Source organism: Xiphophorus couchianus, chromosome 1 (assembly GCF_001444195.1).
Source record: "Xiphophorus couchianus chromosome 1, X_couchianus-1.0, whole genome shotgun sequence".
Classification (NCBI taxonomy): domain Eukaryota; kingdom Metazoa; phylum Chordata; class Actinopteri; order Cyprinodontiformes; family Poeciliidae; genus Xiphophorus; species Xiphophorus couchianus.
In genome coordinates this window covers 16,710,255-16,715,729 of record NC_040228.1, presented here as the reverse complement: position 1 = coordinate 16,715,729, position 5,475 = coordinate 16,710,255, and the positions used below count along the sequence as shown (strand labels likewise).

Below are 5,475 nucleotides of genomic sequence, written 5' to 3'. Positions count from 1 at the left end.
TTTTCTTTCAATGGTTCAGGATTGTTTGCTCCTTTAAATTTGATTCAAAGTTTCTAGGCATTTATTTGAACTTTATATGTCAGTCATTTTTATAAGTATTATGTCTTGTTTAATGACTAGCTGTTCTACACACAAAAAAACCCATAATGGAACTCCAGCATGAGAGTCTGCTGATTTACAGGCCTCATCTCAAAACGTTTTATTGACTGTACTTACAAAATCAGTATGGAATACTTACCTTGTACAAGAACACATAATGTCTAAGAGCCAGAGCTAGTAATGGTCTTAGTAAAGTAACAAAAGACATTAACTATGAGCAGGAAATCACTTAACTCTTGCCCTCAACAAAATTGTAAAATCTTGTTGTGGTTAAACCATAAGCATAGCCAAAGATAGAACAAGAACCCCTTATCATTCTCACAATCTTACCCTTAACCTAATTTCCACATGGAATTTCCAGCGTTTTTGTGGTTTGACTTTTGCTGCTTCTAGAAAAGCAAAAGTCACAAGGAGTTTTTCTCGTTTTACAGAGATTATATGAGATACACAGTTTCAACGGTCATTGCCCTCCACTTATTGTGACAGTGACATGACTCACCCGACTGCAGCACATGTAAGAGCATATTCTCAACATGTTACAAAGCTCTTGAAGATCATTCTTGTCAATTTGTTAAAGATTTTTTTTTTTCGCTTTCACTTGTCATTAGCCCTGCATAGCTGAGCAATAAGCAAGCACAAGCAGGTATCTGTTGATTTGTGGTGTTGCCAACAAACACTTGGTATCCTACACAATTAAACATCAAAACACATCACAGCTTCTTGTGGATATCTTTATTGAACCCAGTCACTCCATCTGCTGGCACAGAATAATGAAAATAAATAAAAATAAAAATAAAACGAGAAGTTACATAAGTAATATTTTGCTGCACAACAAGCATTACTTGTTTACATCTGCACAAATTATCTGCACAAATTAAGAAATTTAAATAAAACATTTTGTATTTAAATAAAATATGTATTATATGTACATATTCTATGACTGTTGACCTATTTCTATTTTGCTGTCTTACATGAAGCACACCGAAAATAAATATAAGAGAAATATGTTCATTTTAGTTCCAAGTTTACATCTAAGTTGTAAACTTAGTAAAGTAACAAAAATATGTACAAAGACATTAACTATGAGAAGGAAATCACTTAACTCATGCCAACAGTCATGTCAGTTGGAATGACTGTTTTTTTCTCCCAGTCATGCCAACATCATACTAGCGATGTTTTCCAATGAAACCTAACTGTAAAATCTTGAGATGGGCTTATTAAATCTGGATATATTGGAAACATATTTTTTTAAACTGGGTATTGCTGTCAGCATTTTCCAGACAGTGACCAGACCGTGAATTCATCTTGGAAAAAAAAAAAAAGCCTGTCTTCTTCTCACTGTTTTTGACTGGAATGATGCTGATGGCATAGACTGTGCTGCACAGGCTACCTGCTTTGTCAGGTGATTGTTCCTGGTGGTCGTGGCAGATAATGCATCAGATGTGCTGATTTACATGATTTTTCTATGACTACAGGGATTTTGATGCTTTGTTAAATACTAGTTTCAAGATAATCAACTGGCATAGAGCAATATGCAAAAACAAAAGCTCTAAAATTTCCAACCTTGAAATTCAAATTCAACCTTCAATTTCAACCACTTCAAGGTGGCTTTACTCACCTTGAAGTGAGTCATGCAGTAATGACAGTGTTTGTTACCATCCAGGTAACAACATTACTTGACAGGAAAAGTCTGATTTTTATTAGCCTATTACCAGCAATTTTTAAAATTACGTAAGCCTGTTTCAGTTGCACATCATTACTGTGTGACACGTACAATCAGAAAACACTGGGAGATTTGATGATATGTGATCAATTTTAAACTTTTAGACTAGGAGAGGCTTCAGATGCTGGATTCAAGATGTTTTTTGCTCTACTGACCTTCACTACTTGTAGAAATGAGTCAAGTAAATAACAGACCTGTTTCAACATTGCACATTTGCCAAAATGAGCACACTATTCAACCATTGCTCCATTTTAGGTTTTGTTTTCTCAGTTACAAGGCCTTAAGGCAAAACCTGTCAACATTAAGAGATGGTGGCAATTCTGTTTCCTGTTGACTACATCTTTGGCTTCACCCAGGTAAATAAGATAGCAGCCCAACCTGTTTTCCAAGGCCACAATGCTATTTGCAAGTTTCTACTAATTCTCTTGAAGAAAGTATTTACCTGTCGTTCAAAAGCACGCACTAATGATTTAACTAAGCAAGAGAAATTGTCAGTTTGTAAGTATTTCAGAGGAATTTCAAAACTCAACCACAGATAGACAGAATGTTTGGGTGAGAAGAGGTGAAGAAATGTGAGTTAATTTTGAGAGGTGAGTAAAAAAAGACACCTGGTATCTGAACAAAGCTGCAGCTGTTTTGGCTTTACTCTTTGAAAACCCCACAGAGTGTCTTTGAAAAGGGTTAAACTGGGTCAACATGCGCACTCGTGCACATACCCCCTCACATACCAATAGGAAGGCATTTATACACATGTGGCTCACACAGGCCCAAACACAACTTGTCAAATGAGAAGTTATGTTTCCTTAGGTTGAAATGAAAAAGGTTTAATGTTTCTGTATCATTGCATGTTTACGTGGAGATGCTCAAGTGACAGTGTTAAGTGTATTAATATAAAACTGTAATCCTGCTATATGGCAGTCTGTCAATTTTGGCTATTAATTATTGCAGGGTTGCTTTCTCTGACAGGGTTATAAGTTTAAGCCAACAAAGATGTATATATATTCACCTTATGACGCTTAAGAGATCCCGGGGTGTTTCCAGTTGTGACTAATCGGAATAGTTTAGCAACCAGGTGAAGGCATGTAAAAACCCTGAAGGTGATTACAGTATATGATTGGAATGCATGGGAGTTGAATTTCGGTGGTACTGTATATGTAGTAAGATTGTATTTTCAGGAAAACCTCAATTACCACATTACAAACATAATAATTTAGATCTGACACCCACACATCACTAACAAACAATCCAAACACAGTTTTGCCTGTTGCTATTGTAATAACTGCTTAAAAGTTAATACACGACAGCAAGGTTGTACACACTCTTATGTATGTTCTTTTGGAGTAGATGCACTTGAAGAAGCTCCTATTCTTCGCATTCAGTCTGTTATCCCAATAATGCCTTGCCATTATGCCGTTTACAGTCATTCTTAGATGCATTGGACTGAGGAGTAGCTTGTATAATACTTAACATTTCACCAGGTGCTTGTTAGTTGCTGCCACCACTACTCTGAAGGAGTAATGTGGGAAAGGTGCGTGGGAGGGGTGCTCTATGAGGCGGAAGCTTAGCTGGGGACAGCAACTCAGAGGAGGAGCTTTGTGAAAATAAGCAATGCTTCATGAGAGCAAGTGTTTAGGCATCCCCAAATGGCTGCCACCAGAGATTCAAGAATTCTTCAAACACAAGCTTTACAACATTATAACATGATGTAAAGGTCAATAAGGTCAATTTTACACAGTGTTACTGATTTCCAAATGTTTTAAATGTGGACTAAAATGTAGTCTCAACAAGTTAGGTAAGGGATAGTGGGAGCCTTCAACTATGGCTCCAAATATCACCACGTTGTTGTCCTAATCTACTTGGAATTGTAGTGCTTGGAATTGGCTTCCTGGCAATGCAACAAGCCAATAGAGGCTCAGTGAGGGGCTACTTCATGGCTGGTTGATCCATGAACTGGGGTGCTTTGGAAGTATCTCTCCTTGTCAGCAGCATAGGAAGTGAGCATTTCATTGGACTTGCTGGGTTTAGTGTAGCTGCGTTGGAATTCAACACTACCGTTGCCTCAGTTGCTGTGTATATTCAGTGTTGGAGTTTACACCATGACAGAGTACCTGTCCAAACAATAGGGAGGACAGTGCCTGAAGGTGTGTTTTCTGCTTTATCTCTCATGCTTTACATCTCCACTAAGCTGTCTGTGAACCTCTACTCAGGAGCCTTTTTCATTCAGGAATCCTAAGGGTGGAACCTTTATCTTTCCATCATCCCCCCTCATCACAATGACAGCTGTGCTGAAAGTCACTGGAGGTCTGGTTGTTGTCATCTACTCAGTCCAAGCATTCTAGATAATCTCTGAAGTGCTCTATCTTATAGGGATCAACTTTATCCAAAATGGAGGTCTTGGCAGGATAAGATTCAAAAACATGCAGGTCAATCCAAACATCACTTGCGTTCTTCTGTCTTCACCAAATCTGACATTTTCTGTATCCTGCAAACAGTATCTCAGATGCTCAACAAGACACTAAAAATCCTGCAAGGCCCAAAGGATCCTGACCTCCCTTGGCCTGATGTCTTTCTGGGTCAGACCCTTGCCTCAATTTAGTAATGGTGTGCATATTAAGTAATTGTATAGTGAGTTGTGGCTGCAAAGAACATCGCTGATGCCAAAGAGTCTAACATCAGGGCTTCTCAAGATTCTTTCTATGTTTATTATCATATTGGGGTTGATTTCCAGGGTCTTCTTTGTTGACAAGCTGGCATGCAATAGTCCAAAATGAGATTTCTTGATCGTTCTCCTTCCCCCTTCGTGGCAATACTATTCCTGCTTGGTATTCTGTGGTAGTGCTGTAACATGACTGGTGCTTTTTGAGGATGGAGTGGTTGGCTTTATTCTTGGACCTAGGTGGATGATTTTAGGCTTTGTTCACAGAGAACTGCATTGCGACCAGCCTGATGAGTGACCATCCTTCATCAAAGTTGTCCACTTCATGTATGTGGCAGCATTCTTGTTTTGGATATCAGCTTTAACGATTGTCATTGTCAGTCTCCACTCTTCCATTGGATCAAGAACAAATCAGAACAACCACTCTGTGGGAGTTAATGCAGAGAAGGAAGCTAAAAAGACAAAGAACAGTTGGAGGTGAAGAAGTTCTTAACAATTTTAGGCTTCTGGATCAGATAAAGGTGGTGTTTATAAAGAAACTTTCCATAACCACCAAAACAAGCTTGGCAGCAAAATGAAAACGTAGTCAAAAAGGGGCAACATTATACCATCCCACTCAGAACTCCAGAATGGCAGCTATAATCTGATATCTGAGCCTAGACAGGAGAGTGACGGGAAAAAAGACAAATAAAGGATGTAGAGAACAAAGAGGAGTGCTGATTTTGGGAAGGAGGAAAATAAGTGGAAAACGATAAATGTGTGAATGTTTTTGAGGATATTCATGGCCCCCTGGAGAAATCTTCCCAGAAGTGAGTACTTGGTATGCTGCACTTCAGAAACGTTTAAAACTGCACTAAAAGTGCTCTTAGTTGCATTTTGTGGCCACACAAATCTGTTTAATTGTTCAAGCAAGGCTGAACTTCCAAGACTGGAAGGGCTGGTAAGCATAGGTAAAAAGAAAGAAGTAAATATTTTACGCTTGACAAACAGTGCTTAA

General features: G+C 38.4%; 1 pseudogene; it reads left to right on the top strand.

Moving 5' to 3' along the window:
- Positions 1-2,130: 2,130 nt before the first annotated feature.
- LOC114145625 (sodium/myo-inositol cotransporter-like) lies at positions 2,131-4,593 on the top strand (annotated as a pseudogene).
- Positions 4,594-5,475: the final 882 nt, after the last annotated feature.